Source organism: Camelus ferus, chromosome 7 (genome assembly GCF_009834535.1).
Source record: "Camelus ferus isolate YT-003-E chromosome 7, BCGSAC_Cfer_1.0, whole genome shotgun sequence".
Taxonomy (NCBI): domain Eukaryota; kingdom Metazoa; phylum Chordata; class Mammalia; order Artiodactyla; family Camelidae; genus Camelus; species Camelus ferus.
This window is the reverse complement of record NC_045702.1, coordinates 58361736-58382176: the sequence shown is the minus strand read 5'-3', so window position 1 is coordinate 58382176 and position 20441 is coordinate 58361736. Positions and strand designations below refer to the sequence as shown.

The window sequence follows — 20441 nt, the reverse complement described above, 5'->3', positions numbered from 1 at the left end:
CTGTGAAATTATTAGTATCCAGCAGACTGTACATTTTTCAAGCTATGTTGCCCTTCCCAAGCCCTGGGCCTCACCCAGATGCTAACATCGTGAAATGCTTCCAGTCCTCACCAGATAGACAGTGGCTACATAAATGAAAGTGTTTACCAATCAGTGTCTCTGTGCTTTCACTAAAGTATCCACAAATCCTATTAATTAAAAACAAAAGATTTAAAGAAAGTGAAGGAAATAAGTCGCTCCCACAGTGAGGCTGGGGGTGGTGGTGCGAATGGAGGGGAGGATTACTAGATGATGACATATGTTTTGATTTGCAAGAGGGCTCCCTCCTCTCTCATATGCAAGCATCTCTCCTCCTCTTGTGTCAACTTTTTGTTGACAGAAGGTATTCAGAGCAATAGGCAAATGGAAAATTCAGAGATGAAAGGAAGAAAATATACATTTGCCTTTGCACTTTCTCAGTGAGGCTACAATCCTTCGGTGCTCTTTTGCTTGGTTCTGTCCCACTTTTTCTGGAGCTATGGCTGAGGACTTGCCCCTAATTATAAGACTCTGGCTGTTGAAGCTGCTGTTTATGCCTGAACAACTGCTCGGAATATCACAGTAATTGCATGTCTGCCTTTCTGACTTCTTCAAAAATAGGAGCATGGCTTAGATATTTGGAAAAGGTTAAAGAAGTTCTAAATGCTAAAAGGAAAAAAGAAAAAGGACTGAATACTTGCCAGTATTTCATTATAGTTCTGTGTTTTAAGATGGCCTGTATTGCAGTAATAATAACTTGAATTTCTAAAATTCTGTAATGTTTTAACCTTTGTCATTAATACTCCACCCCCTCCAACCCCACCCCTGGAAATATGATATAGGCTTGATGGTTATCATTACAGCCCATTTGCAGATAAGAAGATAGAAGGGAAGTGACTTGTCTTGCTCTCTGTCTTCTCTCTGTGTCCACGGTCTCTGTGGGAACTCTTCATCACCGTGGATTCCATTACCTTTTATGTGTTGGGGGAAGACTGACAAATCAGTATCTTCAGCCCAGACCTCTCTTTAGAGCTCACGCCCCACGTATCCTCCTGGACATGGTCCACAGATGTCTTTGAGTACATTGAAATGAGTATTTGAAATCTGAACTCATCGTCTTCACTCCAATCTTGACCTTCATTTGTCCTGGTAAAGGGCCCTGCTACCCAAACAGTCAGCCAAGCCAGAGTCCTAGACTTCCTCCCTCCGGCTCCATGCTTTCTCTTCAATGTCTTCGTTATGTGTTTCCTCCTCCTCTTCCTGCCACTGCTTAGTCCAGCTCTTCAGAATCTCTTCCATGGACATTAGGTTCTGATTGTCCTTCCTGCTTCTAGCCTATACTAATCTGTACGTGGCAGCCAGAGTGAGCTCTTTAAATCACATATCTGAAGTCCTCACTCTAATTCAAATCCTGGAGCAGTTTCCATGGCCCATAGAATAATACTCAAATTATTTCATGAGGCTTGTATGATCTGGCCCTTGCCTTCCTCTCCAGCTTTATAATCTTCAAGCCTCTACATACACCCAACACTCATATTTATAGTTCACTGAAAGACATATTTGCTTGGACTCACATCGTATACAGACAGCTTGAAGCAACAAGAAACTCACATTATTCCATTTATATAACATTCTTGAAATGACAAAATAATAGAAATGGAGCATAGACTGGTGCTTGCCAGGGATAAGGAGGTAGGAGGAAGGAGGTGTGGCTATAAAATGACAAATGAAGGATCCTTCTGGTGATGGAAATGTTTTGTAACTTCACTGCATCAAGGTGGATGGCCTGCTTGTGACACTGTGCTGTAGTTTTGCAAGATGGTATCACTGGGGGAACGTGGGTAAAGGGAACATGAGATCTCTCTTGCTCTCTGTGTTTATCTCTTACAACTACGTAGGAGTCTACAATTGCCTCAAAATGAAAAGTTTAATGAAAAAAATAACTGACACAAATATTACACTAAGTGTATGTTGGTTTGACTAAATATTTCCAGGATTATTGAAGACTAAATCTCAGCACCACTATTTATTAGCAACAGCATGACTGTTTATTAGGTACTTAGAAACTCTGTAGCCTTAACTCCCCAGCCTCAAGTTTCCTCCCACATATAGTGGGAGACAACAATATTTTACAGCAAAACTTCCAACTGATGCTCTGAGGCACCCACCCTGATATCCTAAATGTGGGGGAGGAAAAATAATTCCCCCTTTATTCCTCTAGATTCTTGGCTGAGACACTCCCTGTGATAAAGATATTAACAGAAGAAAAAAAATTTAATTAAATGTGTAGTTTAAATGTATTAGGGACTTAATAAACTAAGTTAATTAAATTAAATTAATTGGATTTGAAAATTAATTAGAAAATTAGTTATTTTGATATGGGGGCCCCATAAATATATGAGACTCAAAAGGCAGCCAGACATTGAGGCTTCTATACCATCTTGAGCTAAGGAAAGGGGGAGCATTCTGGGGCTTCAAAGAGGGGAAAGCAATTCACGGGAAAGTGAGAAGAGGAAATGTTTGGTAAACAAAGGTTGTCCTGCTATGCAGGTAAGTTTCTCAGGTGAAAGAGTTATTTCTGGTAATAACTCTCTTCCTGGTACAAGCTCCCTTCCTAATGTAAATTTCCCTTACAAAACGATAACTTCCAGTCTGTTTGCAGAGCTTCTCCTGTGTCTGCAGTTTCTCAAAAGAATCCTTACGCCGAAGAGGCATGGTTAGGGTGGCAAGTTCTGCTTCCCTGCACGAATGTGTGACAAGGATGCCAAGAGTTTCACTGTAACCCCTGGGCTTCTCTCCTTTGGCTTTGGGCAACCTCATCTATTACCCCTGTGGTCTAGGACATTTACCATTTTGCAGGTGGGTCCTGACCTGGAAAATGTCATATGTAAAAAGGCCAGCATACAGTCTGGACTACAGGGGGCAAGGAAAAGCATGTTACTTACTGTTTTGTCAATGGGTGTTTTTTCCTTAAAGGAATAATATCTCATAATTTTGGGGTATTTATCATGCATCAGGCATTTTATGTACTATGGTGCCTTATTTCATCTAAAGCTCACATTGATTTTGTTGGCTGAAAAAAAACGCCCAAACTTAAAGTTGAGAATGATGTTTTCTTTGGTGGCCTTACTGAGAAATATAGTTTGATATACAGCCTCTCAGGCAGTTGTGAGGAATTCTTCCAAAGAGATAAGGCAGGAACCAAGATACGTAGGAGTTTTTACCAAAAACAAAAAACAAAAAAAGTGTAGTTGAACATCAAAAGATTATTTGCTAATCACAAAAAACAGATACCTCTTAATGATTTTAGTGCTTTTCTAATTATGGATAGATACAAGAGGCTGGACTCATTGAAATTATTCCTTTGATATGCATCTGATTTATCCAGGGTCATCATCCTGTTTTTCTCCATCCTGAATTCCCCTCAGGGCCTGTGTACCTTTCTGGGTGGCTGCAGTAGCTGATGGCTTGATGGCAGGCCACATTCCTTGTATACTGAAATGGCAGGCTATATAATTCCACAATTTTATGAGCTAAATAGTATTATCCACAAAGAAACCAAATTCAGAGAAGTCTGAATTCACTCAATATCTCATAGTCAGTGAATGGTTATTAACCCAAGGGTTTTCCTGTCAGAGCCCAAGTTCTTAACATGGAGTAATCTCATCTTGCTTTAGAGGCTCCTGTTGCCAGAGAATAGGTTCTTGTCTTGAGCAGGAAAGAATTCAAAAGTGAGGCATAGTAAAGTGAAAGGAAGTTTATTCAGGGAGATACATACTCCATAGACAGAGTGTGGGCATCTCAAAAAGCGAAAGGGAGAGAGACCGAGAGGTGTGGGGCTGTTTAGTTTAAAATAAAAGTAGACACACACTCCATAGACAGTGCTGGCTGTCTCAGAAGGCAAAAGAGAGAGGTGCAGCCAAGTTGTTAGTTTTCATGGGCTCAGTAACTTCGTACGCTAATGAGTAGGAGGATTATTCCAGCTATGTTGGGGAAGCGGCGGGGATTTCCAGGAATTGGGACCCTGCCCACTTTTTGATCTTTTATGGTCAGCCTAGGGACTGTCATGGCACCTGTGGGTGTGCCATGAGGCTCAAGGTCTACTGGAAGTCCAGTCTTCTGCCATCTTGGTTCTAAGCAGTTTGTCCTGTCCTCAATTGCTGTGTCATTCCTTCAGCGCTTGTGCCCCACCCCCTTCCTTCCTGTGTCACCCCCACATTCTGCAAAGTCTGGCACTCTGGTAAATGAGAAGCTGGTCTTTATACCGACAGGAGAGTCCAAAGGGTGTGACTCAGGTAGGTCAGAGACCCACAAGGGCTTCATTTCTTTTGTCAAATAAATACAGTGCACTTCAGATACTCTTAGTAACTAGTCTTTGGTATGAGGTAACTTTTCATATTCTTTGGGAAAGAAACTTAAGTAACCTTGGCCCTAGGATCTCTATAAGGAAGGCAGGTTGGTGCTTTTTTGCAGCTTCACAGCAGACAGAAATGAGCAAAGGTGGAGAGATAGAACTCAGAAAGAGGAAGTCTGCTGCTCCGGGGCTACCTCACCATTTCTCCTAAAAGACAGAGTTCTCTTTTTAGGTAGAATGGGACCAGGGAGATGTGAGCACCTTATAAATATTTCATCAAAGCAGTTACCATTTCTTTTCATCCCTTTCAACAAACCTCAGTGCCTGAAACAAACTAACTGGACATTTTTTAAGAAATGACAGAGAATATTCTAGCTACATTAATAGATAATATATCAAAAGGGAACCCTGCACAGCCTTAAAGTGATAATACCTAAATAAAATATAATCATCAACTTAATGTTGAGGACTTTCTTGAATTACCACACACTGTAAACATTTTCCCTGTAATTAATGGTTGCTTTGGATATAGAGTGACAAGTAAGCAGGCCTCTGGTTTCCCAGTAGGTAGAAAACATATTGCTAGGCAGATGTTTCTCTGGCTATCAGTGGCTCGATTATCAATAGATAAGTCCCTTTCCTTTGCAGTGAATTCAGTGCAGTCCACTTTAAAACAACAAATGCTTATTGAGTTCCTACTGTGTGCAAGGCAATCTTTTAGGTCTGAGAAGAGAAACAAAAATGTCTCAATGCTTCCTCTCAAGAAGAAAATAAAGAGAAAAGATATGCATGCATATATTAAGACAAGCTATGATCCAAAAGATAAATGAGTGAACACCTCTGGCCCAGACAGAAAAGCTTTGTCTTGCATTTGAGATGACATCAGAAGGCAGGCAAGATTCAAAAGATTGAGACAGGGGAAGGAATTTCTAAGGGAAGGGAACAGCACCTATCAAGATATGAACCAAATAATCTTGGAGTGTTTCAGGTAAGGATGAGTATGGTTGACAGAAATTTAAGGCATCAGGTTCTGGTCGGGCTAGTCTGTCCAATACAGGATCCATTAGCCATATGTGGCTACTGAGCTTTTGAAATGTGGCTGGTCCAAATAGAAATTTGCTGTGAATGTAAAACACACACCAGATTTTGAAAACTTAACTTTTTAAAAAGCTCATTAATAGTTTGATATCATGTCAACTGAAAAAAAACACACAATGTAAAAGCTGTGAGTTAAGTTTTATTTGGGGAACTTACCGAGAACTATAGGCCAGGAGACAGCCTCTCAGATAGCTCTGCAGAATTGCTCTGAAAGGGAAGGGAGGAACAGGGACATATGTGGACTTTTTGCTGGGAAAAACATGTAGTCAAGCATCAAGATTATTGCCAATCATGAAGAACAGACATCTCAAGTCAATGATTTCATGCTTTTCTATGTTTGGGGAGATACAAGAATCTGAGGTCATTGGAATTTTTCCTTAGATATGCCTCTTAACTATCTAAGGACCAGTATATTCAAAGCACATTCCAAACACAGGAAGGTTTCCTATGTTTCTCCATCCTGATTTCCCCTCTGGGGGCACAGCCAGTGGGTGACTACAGTGACTAATGGCTTCATCCTTGTAGAAATGGAAAGGCAGGCAACACTTCTTTTTCTTTACAATTGCTTCTATGTTGAAATAATATTTTGGACTGTAAGGGAGGGAAAACATTTTCTCCTTTCCCCACCTTAGGTTCATTAGCTGGGACTCTGTAAATTAGACAAAGGACAGGTGAACAAGAGAAAAACAAACAATTTTATTAACTCGTGCATCACACATCCACATGGGGGTACTCAGTGATGAGTAAATCAAAGGGACGGTTGGAACTTGGGCTTAAATCACATCTTAACAAAGAACAGTAAATTCACACAGAAGTGACAAGCCAAAGGAACAGGGCTTTGAGCCTCTAGGGCTGGCAAATTGTGGGAAAGCAAACGTGTGGGGAAACTAATGGAAGATAAGGATTGTTTTCCCAAGATTTTTATGGATTCTTCTGGTGCTATCTCTGGGCTGATAAAATTCTGGAGTTTCTCCAGCAATTAAGAATAATTCTGTCCTTTGATAACTATGTAAGTTTAAAAAGCTAAAACTCTAAACATTCTTAGAAACAATGAATAGTGCATATATGTAAATTTTAAAAAGCACATGCAGTGTATTTTGTATAAGTATTTACATGCAATATATTGTATATGTGCAGTCAAATTGTAACAATTCTACCTAATAAAACTGAAAAATGAAAAAGTTTATTAAAAAAAAAGGACTGTTCTGTCCTTCCTAGAAGAATGGGGGAGGGCAGAGAGTTTTCCTTCTGTCTGCTTTCTTCCAGTTGCCCTCAGCCAAAATAATCCTTATGCCAGCGTAGCATATTTGGGGATATGATACTCTGAACTCCTTCAGGATATATTGGATTAAATAAAATATATTATTAAAATCAACTCCATTTTTTTTTTTTTACTTTTTTATATGACTACTAAAAATCTGAAGATACATATGTGGCTAATTATTTTTCTACAGAATAGCACTGGGCCAAATTATGGCACACTTTGACTATCAAAGTATTCGAAAGGTGCTTCCCCTGTGGCATTAGATTTTGGTGATGCGAGGTGGTTATGACACCATCAAGAAGGTGGAGTACATGCTACTGTAGTGATCATGTTAGCATAATCAGGCACTAGGACCAAGGTTTGGAAAAGGGCTGGAAAACAGTTGCTCTGTTTGCTTGAGTAGGTGGTTGGGGTTTTACTCATAATCGAAATAAATTACAGAGGCACTAAGGTTAGTGTTTCTGTGGTAAGTTAAAAAAAAAAAAAAAAAAGAGGCTGTAACTCTCAAGAAAGACTGGAAGTGACCCAGTACTGCATCTTCTCTATTTAGGTTTGATGGTGATACACTATAAAAGAAAATACTTAATTAATGAAAATTCTGTAGGAAACATAGTTTTACTCCTAGTCTGACTCTCCCTAGCCTGAAGCTTTCATTTTCCCCTTGAAAGGATAGTTGTTTTTTTTTTTTAAATGGAACTGTTAAAAACTGAAGGTTGCTTAGGAACACAGTTATAGTGTCTTTTTATACAGTCTGAAATTTACTTTAAGTGCTTCAGCATGGTGTGATATGTAGGTGTGTGTTTCAATTGGTTTTATTCTACACCCAAGGAGATGTTTGTGAACACCTGAAGTCTCCTAATGGAAAATCTACACTTGAAAAGTGGGTTGCACGTGAAAGATGCTGTACTCTGGGTGACATTTCTGCAAGGGCTTCAAAAATTGCTCTCTGAATTTAGCTGATCTTTGCTCAGAATCATTTTCTCATTTTGCTTGGTGATTAGCCTTTCAGACAAGTTGTTTGTTGGGATTCCTAGATGATCAAGGGGCTAGAATTTCGCTGAGCTTACAGAGCAAGCAGTATGAGTGTTCAGAGGTCAATCTGTAATAGATATTTGCACATGCGTCTTGGTCTGAGATGTATCTTCATGAGAGGTTATGGAAGACCTGTAGCTCAGAGACCAGACATTCTGGTTTGCCCAGGGAAAGTCCCAGTTTACACTTACTGTGCAGCCTTGATTATTAATGACATCACCATTCACTCTTTAAAATGTCTGAGTTTGAGTGGTAAATGATCTGGTTACTCTTTTGTGGAGGCTTTAAAATATGTCCACAGATTCTTTGCAATTCCTCCCTTCAAGAGGTGGAACCTAATTCTCCACCCCTTGACTATGGGCTGGATTAGTGATTGGCTCCAAAGGAATGGAATAAGGCAGAAGTGATGGTGTGTGACTCTGGTATTGGTCATAAGAGGCCCTTACTCCCTGTTCTCTCTGGGTCACTCACCCTGGGGGCAGCTAGCAGCCATGCTGTGAGCATTTTGTAAACAAGGAATCTGAGATTCAGGTAAAGCAACTTGCCTAGATTCCCACAGCCAGATGGTGGTGGAGCCACTGAACACCTAGAATAAAAATACTTAGATCTGTTACTTTGGGTTTTTATTTTCTTTTAAAGGCTCCCATGTCATGTAAAACTTATATTAAATACATTTATATACTTTTCTTTCATTAATCTGTCTCAGTTTTAATTTTCAGATTCAGCCAAGAGTCCTAAGAAGGTCTAGGGAAAACTGCTTCCTCCCCTACAGCATCAAGGGGGCAGGTCCCGTCATTGGAACGAAGCCCCAGACTGCACATGCGCAGGGCACCCTGCCCAGGACTCCTGTCTGTGGGATGCTGGGAGAACGCAAGCCTCCTGCTCCCTCTTCCCCCGCGATGACCCAGCCTGGTAATTCCTCCGTTCCCCTAACAAAGCCTCTCCCTCAGCCCATGCTGCGTGACATTGTGGGGTTTGCCCTGATCCCTGACATGAGATAAGTGGGGGCCAGGAAAAGACCCATCCTACACGACAGGTGTCCAATCAGTCCTCACGTCTTCTTAATCCGGGGGTTGAGCCAAGATGGCGGAGTAGAGAGACTCACAACTCAGCCTCTTCCACAAATATGCCAAGAATTGCATCTACAAACCCACTGAATCGCTCGGAACACCTACTGAACTGTGGCAAAATGTCTCTCATTTCGAAATACAGGAGGATTCTCACAAAATCTGGTAAGAAAAAAAAAGGGAAAAGAAAAAATCTGCAGGACCGGTCCTCTGAGGAGGGAGTGGCAGAGGAAGAAAGGCACCCTCATGCTGGGGCGCCTCCTCCCTAAACGGGAGGTCAGCAGGGACAGAAGCGGAGATTCCGAGGCTCGAGGCTGGGAGGAGAAAGTGACAGCAGACAGAACTAAGGGAAACTGGTACAGAGGGTCTCTGCAACCCCCAGCCCTAGACGCGAGCCGGCAGGGACAAGCCGGGACTGGCCGCTGGAGATCGGTGAGGAGCCCAGGCAGAGGGCTGGGGCCCCCTGCCCAGAGGCAGCCTCAGGGCACTGGAGGGCGGTCTGAGCTCTGGCTGGGGGTATGTGCGGAACAGAACAGCCTGGGACCCTCAAAATTTTTTTAAAAAACCACCACTGTCCACTGTTGGGGGGGGAGGGGCGCAGCGCAGCCACGCCATAGCCGCTTTGTCCGATTGGCGCCATTGTTGGTGTGTTCTCACGAGAAGAGGTGGGGCTCCGTCATAGCAGAGGCAGGGCTGAATCCATACCCTGCAGCCCTGCAACTTCTTGGGCGGGTCTGAGATTTGCTTACAGCCCCAGGCAGAGATGGCAGACTTGTTCTCTCTGGACCCTTTGTGGACCTGCGCCTCTGGGACAGATGGGCAGTGAGCAGAGTTCTGACTCACGCTGGGGGCGAGCACCGGCACTTACAACAGGCTGGTGTGCAGTACTGTATGCGGAGACGGGGCTGGGGGGTATACCAGAGACTCAGGTGTGTGCACGCTCGTTATAGCGCCTAACGTTGGCAGATCTGCACTGGTGGTTCCTGGGACTCAGAAACTGGGGGACACCAGAGCAGGTGGCTGACATTCCCGCAGCTAAGGCGGGGGCAAAGGCAGCATCAACAAAGTACCTTGTAAGCCCAGATAACATGTGACAGACAGCACCACAGAGGGCACTTCCCAGTGTCCATCTCCTGCCAACTCTTCCTCCCAGCTGAAGTGCTCCAACCTTGCCTACCACACACCACAGCTCAGAAACAGGTCTAGCAACAACCAGTGAGCAGACCTGGCCCCTGTCAGGGCTGTGACAACCACAGAACAAAGAAGGAGGCCCTGGTCAACAACAATGATCAGGGCAGGCTCTGATCACTGCAACACCAACCACACCCCCAATCAAAGGGATAACAGCCGACATACATGGAAGAAAGACGTGGCAACCATCCGTACTGAGAACAGCCCTACAACAAAACTATTAGATGCACACAGTCTACATAGGAACCCTCCTATTTTAAATAAAAACAAACAAAAAATGAAACAGCCCTTCAAGACCACAGTAGATAACTGATACTCCTAAAGTCATAGAGCCAGAGAAATGTGAGTAAAATGAAGATGCAGAGGAACCACTCCCAGTTAAAAGAACAAGAGAAGTCCCCTGAAAGAACGATCAATAAAATAGTCTACTAGATCATGACTTCAAAAAGGGATGATCATTGCAATAAAGGGACTAAAAGAGACTACCAAATCCTCCTAATCCTATAATAGCTGGTTTATTCAATGAGGGGGGCTTGGCAGATCCAAGCAGAATGCGACATTTTTCCTTCTCACCTATCCTCAAACCTGCCCTATAGATCCATTCTAGGCCTGCTCTGGAAGAAATCTCAGGCAAGTGCTGTCACCTTTATGGTCACTGTCACATAACAAGAAGTCCAGTTCAACTGACCCGGCTGCAGGGCTGGGGGTACATAGCAGAAATCACTGTTACCTGAGTCACAGCAGCACCTCCCCGCCTCCCTCCCCGCAGCAGTTCACTCCCCTGGGTGGGGGAAGACTCTCAAGCAGCACCTGCACCCTCCAACAGACAGAAGGATCTCAGAGCAGCGCTCTACCAAAACCCCAGCAATAACAGAAAGATACCAGGGCAAGAAGCAGCTTCCTGTGCTGGATGAAACCATGCTCCTCGGACCAGATCATGTTAACAAGGGTAATTAATCAGAGTAATTCGCAGGATGGACAGCTGAATGCTAATCAAGCCTTCTTCCTGTTGGGGAAGGGACAGGGAGGGGAGAGCGTTTCCATGGCAATTTCTAAAGTGTATGGAGTTCAGAAGGATGACGATGAACTCCTTCCTGTATGTGGTGTATGTCTCTCAGGAGACATTCAGAATGAAAATGCCCGTGCAAGACCAGCAAACTGCGTCTATTCTGGAGTGTCTTAAACCCTTACCAAGGAGAACAGGTATGTTGCCGACTGTGACTGACCAATTCATTTAATCACAGGTCATCAAAGCAGTAGTGTTCCCACCTAGGAGTTTCAAGAAGCTGTTTCTGCTTTTCGGGCAGAAAACCTGAGCTCTAAATGAGCCCATTCAGCTTTGGAAAAACTACATTATTTAACCTAGACTCTCTGGTTCTCAAATTTTAGTAAGTTTAAAAATGAGTCACCAAGGAAACATGTTAGAGTTACTTTAGTACTCAGTAGGAACTTGCAATTCAGGAAGTAACTTAAAGGCATTCGGAGAAATATTGTCTTTAGGTTCACAGAAACTGCTGCCTTTTTATAGAAGAGTTCCTATTCAACTAGAGAAATCTCCATAGATGATCTTTAAACATAAATTGTCAAGCATAACCTCCTGCACCCGGGCCCCCTGCCACTCACTGACCACAGCAATTGGCACAAAGCAGGATACACAAGGATGTATACAAGAATCCTGTCTGAATGGCTGTTCAATGTTCCTGACTCCTTACGGGAAGTACACTGAAAGTTAACTTTCCTGCGGTATTAGCAAGTTCTTATTTCACTTGTTCTCTGGACAATTACACACGAAAAAAAAACCACTGCTTAATAGAAACTTTAACAAATTTATAATTTTGCTCTATTTTCTTAAAAAGCCCCAGAGAGAAAAGGAGTAGCATTTCTTCTGTTTCTGGATTTTCTCTTAGAACACAGACTAGTACCTGATTTGGTTAACAAACAAGCAGTTGTGTCAATTTCCTTGGTGGTAGAAACCATAGGTTATAAAGTTAAAAACATTGTAATTCAGATTCACTTCCTTCTTTCTGGTTTAAAGATGTACACGATTCATGTTATATGTTAAGTGAGTGGCTAAAATACATTATAAAATTTTTATCACACTTTTAAGAGGACTTCAGTTATCACTGTTAGCTGAAACAACCATCAGGATCCCCCCCATTCTATGTGCATGTCAATTGTGAAGTAAATGTAGCAAAAGGAGACAAACGCTCTTTACAAATCTAAGAGTTAGACTTCTAAGTTCAACACAGAATAAATGACTTGATGCTGCCTGCTCCTTGCATGGGGTTTACTCCCAACTACCTTCATGGGAGCATCAAGAAAATTCACAGTAATGTCTCCTTAGACATTACGTATACGTAGTAGGTCAAAACTCATCCTGTGTATTTGCATGTGTATAGAATACTTGCCTCTGTAAGTGACAGTTATTCACTGTAGTGGAGGGGAAATCAGTATCACTGCATATGGACACTTGAGTGACCACAAAGGAATCCCCAGCTTCCTGTCATACACGCTTCCCACTCCATGCATCTGTCCACGTGGTGAACATGTGTAATAAGTATATTTTTATAGTATGCAAAATTTTAATTATTCTGTCTTATTTGTATTGTATACATCATTATATCTGATATTTTTATAACTTCTGTGTCATCAATAAGATTCCTATAAAAAAATACTGCTTAAAAAATAAAACCATGCAGGGAAGGGTGACCTATATCCCACCTCAGTGAGTGGCTACTTTATAGGATCTTTAAAACAAGTACATTTTTAATGAACTAAGGTGAATACAAGCACAACTAAAAACTGCAAAAATGAAAAAAAAGTCAGCCCCAGGTAATAGTGAAACTCAGAAGTCCTTTCCAATTTAATACCTGTCCCCTTGCCTGAGTCAGGCTTACTTCAGGCTGAGAAATGTGCAGTGGGGAGGATGATTTAGTTTTATGATTCTTCTTTAGTGTGTATTCTATTTCCTTCCCATCATTTGGATACCATTTGGGGCCCCTCCGGGGTTGGGCACCAGAAGATTGGCGACTAGAAGGAATAGGCACAAAATATTTAACTTGAAACGTGCAGCTGTAATCTTCAGCGGCGTCCCTGGGCAGGATGAAAGCCAGAGCCAACCCTGAGTCTCACTGGCACTCAAGTGGGATGTTTAGAGAACCTCTGTTGCTGGACAAGTCTCTCACCTGATGGTTTTTGGAGTTAAGTGGTCCTTTTACCAGGTGTCTGCCTGTGAGTTTCCGCTGCCTCCAGGTTCCCAGAGACAGGGCCATTCAGTTGGTAGAATCACTCTCCAATCCCAGCCTCCCACTAGGTTGCCTATTTGGATGCGGGTTCCTCTCAAAATGACCCTATGTGCTGCCTCCCCCTGGTCCCATCCCACAGGACACCCTGAGTCATTCGTGCTCTGCCAAACTGTAATAGTCCAGACCATTCCTAAGCAACCAGCTCCCCCCTGCAGCTGCTGCCAGGCAGGGCCAGCTCCCCGCTCCACCTCCTGGCTTTGGTTTCCCAGGCAGGAGGCAGGTAACCATTCCAATGACTCTCAAAGTCAAGGCAGCAAGTTCGAGCTCTCCAAATGTGGTTTTCTCTAAGCTCCTCTCATCAACTCAAGTGAGTTGGAAACACCCGCCCCACTCACACCTCCACAACCCTGTCCAAGGAGCACATGGAAATCTCTCTGCCAAGAACCCCTCACAGGAGCCTCTTCAACCCCCTTCTTCACCTTCTTCACCTTCTCTCTCAGAGTCTGGAGGTGGGTGATGGGCTGATGCTGGCAAAACCATTTCACAGTCTCTTCACATGCTCTGCGTGGGCCATCACCCTCTGCCTTGCTTTAAAACGAGGGAGTACTTGGCACTTACTGTTTGGTCCTTGAAACTTGCAGCCTCTGCTGAAGTTTCAAGACAAAAAAAGAGTTAGTCTTAACACCGTGTTACACTTTATAGTCTTGATTCTTAGCTGCCACCTTTTATAACACCATCTATGTAGTTAGTAAGAGTTTGTAAGTGACTGGGGAGAGAGCAGCGGTGTTGTGCTCTGTGTGTGATTGGCACGGAGATGTGCCTCCTCTTCAGGATATTGGAGTCTAAGAGGAAATAACCTGCCCTTCAATATAGATCATACATGCCTCTCACATCTCTTTCCTGCTCTCCATCCTTGCTGCCCCAACTTTGCCTTAGCCCTTGTTGACTCTCGCCTGCGTGGAGATAATCTCTTTAAGTAGTAATCAGCCCCTCCTCTGCTCTCATGAGATTGCTTATAATGTGTCATTGTATTCCTTTCTGCTGCAACAAATGACCACAAACTCAGTGGCTTCTTTGAAGAGAACCAATGTTCTCCAATAAGAGAATAAGAGAACTCTTTATTTCACAGTCTTAGAGGCCAAAAGTCCAAAATCAATGTGTTGGCAGGTTTGGTTCCTTTGGGAGACTCTGAGGAATAAGCATCCGGTGACTTTCTCCTGGCTTCGGGGGGCTCCGGCAATCTTTGGCATTCCTTGGCTTGTAGATGCATCATTCCAACCTCTGTCTCCATCTTCACATGGCCTTGTCCTCTGTGTGTCTCTGTATCTCAAATTTCCTCCTCTTTCCTCTTTAAAGGCAGGACTCATTGGAACGGGCCTACCCAAAATCCAAACAGTCTCATCTCAAGATCCTTAACTTACATCTGCAAAGAGCCTATTTCCAAATAAGATCACACACACAGGGACTAGCGGTTAGGACTTGGATGGATCTTCGGGGAGGGGTGGGGGGCAGGGAACACCATTCAGTCTCTGCCATCACAAAGGGATTCTGCCACTCAGCCTCCCCGCTTCAGATAGAATGCTTCTGCAAGACTCAGAGACACACTGACAGAGTGTTTTTCTGGCACAGACTAGGTAAATTACCATGAGAACTGGAGAGCGTGGAGTAGAGGAAACTCAACCCGGGAAGGAGAAGCCACGCAGAGGCAGACCCCACGACCAATGACAGCCACCCGTGGGCGACTTTTCCTAGAGTAAGTAGCCTATGTGGGCTGATGCACAGCTATACCCTGGACACCCTGCCCCGTGCGCGCGCGCGCGCACACACACACACACACACCACCTCCCCATGCACCCTGCCCCCAACACACATACTCACCCACACACAAACACACTCCACACATTCACACATACCACAAAAACCCCTGAACAGTTACCCTGAGCTGGAGGTAGGGCCCTGGGACACCTATGGTGTGATGGTGACAAGAAGAGGAAAACTTGGCTCCATGGTCAAGGTGAAATCTGCAGCCCGTGTGCCTGCCTCAGCTCCTGGCCTCCACACGTCATCCTGCAGTGAGCTTCCTAAAAATTAGATATGACCTAAATGTCACTCTGGTTTAAACCCCACAGCAGCTTCCTTGAGCGTTCAGGATGGAACCCTCCCAAGTCCTAACCACACAGGCCACTTTCAGTTCCCCAAATAGTCTCCTTTGCTGCCACGTCAGTGCACACGCGGCTGCTTAGCCCTGAGGCTGGCTTCCGTTTCCTCCACCTCTCACCCGCGCCGGCCCCTCCTCTACTCATCTCGAGCAGCTCTGCCATGGAGGTGCCGAGAGAGGAGGACAAAATGGGGGAGCAGCAGAGCGTGCTCAGGCTGAGCGTGGGCCTGCAGGTTGGTCCAGGGACTCAGGGTCAGGGTCATGATGGACAGACAGCCAGGCCAGACCACACCTGTTCTGGGCACCCTGCCCTCCCTCCCACCGTGGGCTGGTTTGCTTGCCACTGCCGTGTGTACACATGTGCATGACATCCTGTGCACGTTGCTTCCTGCCCTCATCACTCTGTTCTGAAATTAACTGTCCCCTCCTGTAGACGGTGGCTATTTGAGGGCAATGACCTGGACTTGGTTGGTCATTGTGATCACAGTGCTTGGGACAGAGTCAGTATTTATTATGGTTGGATGCCTGGAATGGGAGAGAGGACCCTTGTTCTCCATCAGGTACTAGGTGTGCCCACCATCCCTGTGGGACTGTAGTGAGGAGGACTGGAGATGACCCATGGGCCCTCAGCAACTTAGTCTCCAGCAGTGGAGAGTGAGTCAGTGTACCAACCTGCCGTGGCCTCGCTACCACCCAAGACATCGTTGTCCTAACCTCTAACTCTGGGCGATTGCTTTCCTTAAGATAATTATAATGCTTTTCTCTTATTATAACGATTATAATTATTTATTACAGAAAATCAGGGAAACATAGAAAAGTTAGAAAGACTACTCATAGCCCCACCGCCATTTAACATGTTGGCGTCTTTATCTCCAGGATTTGGAAAGGTCATCCTGTTTTTGCGTGCTGAGGTTTGTTTCGTTAGAGAGGACTATAAAATGAAGATGATACTGTATTTGTAATTTTGTGTCTGCTTTTTTGATATAATGTCTTAGCACAAACTTTTCCCTGCATGAATATAAACCCTTGGTAAACATTTAGTAGCTAATATTTAATGGTTTGTATCTCAAGGCTGCATTAGCTTTTTTTCTTTTTAACTTCCTGTTTCCTTCTAAAGGAAAAAGGCTGATGACTCAAAAGTTCAGAGTGATATTGATTCTCCCAGTATTTCCTGTCAACCAAATTTCAAGTCCTGGAAATCTTCATGTTTCTGATTCCCTAGTTCCTCATTTGTTAAATCTATTTCTCAATGTGGTGCTGAGGATTAAATAAGAAAATTTGTAGTAATTTCCTACACATTCCTGAAGATGGTCAACTCTCAGATCCAGTGAGTTTAATCTCCTTTGCTAGAATGAGAGCAGTATTTAAGAGCCAGAGTCAGGTAGAGCCAGGTAGTCCCAGGGAGTCATAGATCAGTGAATGTACAGGGACCTCCAAGATCACCTATGTCCACATTCTCACTTGTCAGATCAAAACCCTGCTCAGAGCACCAGGGCTCAGCAGAACCATGGAGCCAGAAGCCTCTTCTCTGATTTCCAATCTGGATTTCTCCCCTTTCTTGGCATCTAAATTTAAAATAAAATGAATTTACTAGTTGTTCATACTTTCACCCCTGAGAGCTCTATGAGGAAGTTTTCCATGAGCACCTATTATATTATCCCCAAATGACAAAGTTATTTCATGCTTGTAGAAAACTTGTCATTGAGGGTGGCGGAAAGCAGGGAACAAGCTGGGGTAGAGTAATATAATCCCAGAATAGACTCCTTCTCTCTTACCCCTCCTCCCTCCCCTCCCCGCCTCCTCCTTTTGGGGACCTTGGTAATTGTACTTCCACTGGTGGTAGGACAGTTTGAAGCAGTCTGTTCTGTGCCAGCTGGGGGAGAGGCTGGAACAGGGAGTCCCAGGTTGCAAGTGAAAAGGACAGTTCTTGACCAGGTTGTTTGGGCCTATTCCAGGCCCTGTGCAGGCTTCTCTTCTATGCATCTGTGAGATTGATGGAAAAGATAAACTGATACAGAATCCAGGACTGCAGGAGAGAAATAGAAAGGCAGCTATTGTGCCACTGTTGTGCCTCCTGAGCAGGCCTGGGTCACCTTAAAAGACAAATGACCTGTTCCTGGCATCCTGTGGGTAAATATGACTCTTTCAGAGAGGTGCAGAAGGAGGCCCTTCCCGCAGAACCCTGGGCTAGAGTCACCACATCTCTTGGGCCTCTGTTCCCTCACTTCTAAGAGGACCATCTCCTGGGATGCTTTTATCCTAGCTCACGTAGTTGTGAGGAACACATTGTTAAAGCTGTTATCTTAAGCAGAAGGGGTTAACATGCAGCTGGAGGTGGTCTGGAGTTGGGAGTTGAGGAAGTGCAGGGCAGCTTTCGAACTTCCCAACGGTCCTGGAAGCTCCTCTGTGGCTGCTCCCGTCCCCTCTCTCTCCCTCCAGCTTCCTTGGCTTCCTCCCCAAGGCTCTCCTGCTCCCAGATAAGTCCTGCTTGCACACGGCTTTCAGCTGCCACAGCCCTGACCCCAGCTCGTTACATCATTCCACTCTGAACTCTACTGCTAGTGGTCCGTCCTGTGTGTCTCTTCATTCATGTTCCCAACAGAAAACTCTTTGATTGACCCATGTTTAGCGGTTGAAGTGTGTCCCCGCAAAGGAGATTTTCAAGTCCTAACCCCTGGGACTTGTGAATGAGGCCTTATTTGGAAATAGGATCTTTGCAGATGTGATCAAGTTGAGATCATCCTGAACTTGAGTGGGCCCTATGTCCAATGTGACTGGTGTCCTTAAAAGAGGACATCAAATGTGGATACAGAAAAAAAAGACACACAGGGAGAACACCGTGTGACAACAGAGACAGAGTGATGCATCTAGAAGCCCAAGAACAACAAGGGTTGTTGGCAACCACCAGGAACTGCAAGAGGCAAGGAAGGGACCTTCCCGAGAGCCTTGGGAGCTTGATTTCAGACCTCCAGCCTCAGAACTGAAAGAGATAACATTTCTGTTGTTTCAAGCTGCCCAGTGTGGGCTAATTTGTGACGGCAACCCCAGGAAACTGATAGCTTATCTTTTTGTGTCAGGCCAACCTTGGAACGTGGCCACCTCTGGTGGGATAGTCACTCCTGGCCCAGTTAACTGTGGTCAAGAGAGTCAGGGCAATATCATCCAGTTGTGGCCACTCAGGCAACAAGTCCGGAGGCAGAGCAATTTCCTGGATAATACTGCCAGGCATGAGTGTGCAGAAGTGTTTGCTGGTGCGACCTCTCCATGACCAATAAGCTAGCTTTTAAATAAACTTTCCTTTCTAAAGATGCACACTGCCCAGGATTGCGTGCCATCTCTGGCTGTATTCCAGCCCAAGGAAGATTTTTGTTATTGTTATTGTTTGCCAAAGCAGTATTTTGTAATATAAATTATTTCCCTAGTTGCGATTCCTGAGGAAACATTTCTTCCAATGAAAAGTATGTTGGTTGCTGTCCAGAGCTGCTCTGGTTCACAGGTGAGCTCAGTGGCTGTGCCTCCTACCCCGGCCAGTGCCGAGGGAGCAAGGCTTCTTGGCAAACCTCGAAGGCATGTTTACTGGGCACAGCCAGAGGCAGTTGCCACCATAAGGAGAACTAATGATATTACCCAGAAAACTGAATAGAGCTAATAGTCATGTCAAGTGAGATAAAGGAAAAAAAAAAAAAAAGCATTGTCCATGGCCCAAGGGCATGAAAGCTAGATGGACCCAGGTGACAAGCATGAGGAAGAAAGCAGTTTAAAACCAAGACCATGAACAACGAGTGTGTGCGGGGTTTTCTCTTTCTTGTACAAACAGTGTGTGCTTCTAGGGTGGTGATGGTATCAGCAGAGTAAACAGCCTAAGACTCCCTCTTCCTAAAACATGCTTTTCTTCTGGAATGAACTTTGGTCTTAATGAACAAACCATTTGGATGTATTAGACTTCTATGAGGATAGCCACAAACCTTTGTTCAAAAACTCATTCTTAATTTAGGAACAAAACCCCTTCTGTTTTCTAAAAGAGTTGGTTTAATATTGGCATTGTTTCTTCCTTAAATATTTGCTAGAAATCACCACTATAGCATCTGACTATTAACAAATATGGATGAGGCACTAGGGAAAAGGGAGGTGATTCAAGACAGTACGATTCAGGAAAATAATATGAAAAAAATGTGTGTGTATATATATATATATATATATATATATGTATATAATTGAATCACTTTGCTGTAGACCTGAACCTAACACAATATTGTGAATCAACTATACTTAAAAAAAAAAAAAGAGAGAGAGAGAGAGAGAGCTAGTACAGTTCATAGTACTTGGAACACAGTATTTGGAAAAATAAAAATTCTATTTGGCTTTTTATACCAGTGAGTTGAGTTCACCTATTCAAAATGATTAAGTTTACAAGTTTAATTACTTTTAGTCTAATTACTTTTTTGTCCTTAGTCTGTTTTCTCATTGGCTTGTTCTCTTTGTCTTGATTAATTAGTGTTCTTTATATAACAAGGAATTTCATACTTGGTCATGTGTTGGATAAATACTTTTTCCCAGTTTATTACTTGTGTTGTAATTTTTAATGATTTTTTTTCTGTAGTATTTTTTTACCTCATTAACTTGTCATTCTTTTCATTTGTTGATTCTGGGGTTTGTATCTTGCTAAGATACATTCTTCACCCTAAAAAATAGTAAAAAAAAAAAAATCATTCATGATTTCTTCTAGTACTTTTCTCTTCATGCCTATACACGCCATCTTGAGAAATGTGAACTAGCCTTTAAGGAAGGGCATCTGCTATTGCTTTAACCGCAGTGCATCTTTTGTGATTTTCTCTTCCAGCACTTTTTCTGCTCATGCTTAGGTATTTTTCCCACTGTCCTTGAGGTCCTGACTTGCAGTGGATCACTGACCTTTCTGCAACCATGACCACCAGGTTAATTGCTCTTATTTCTCACTTTGCCACGTGCATACACTGATTCCTACTCTACACATGTACCCTTCCTACAATTACCC

General features: G+C 43.6%; 1 long non-coding RNA gene across 2 annotated transcripts in view; it reads left to right on the top strand.

Annotated features, from left to right (window-relative positions):
- Positions 1–8403: 8403 nt before the first annotated feature.
- Positions 8404–20441, top strand: part of LOC116664963 — a 48636-nt gene continuing 36598 nt past the window's right edge. For both annotated transcript variants that reach the window (XR_004321529.1, XR_004321528.1), the window contains exons 1-2: positions 8404–8998; positions 14899–15022. This is a non-coding gene — a long non-coding RNA (uncharacterized LOC116664963). The remainder of the gene's footprint in view (positions 8999–14898; positions 15023–20441) is intronic.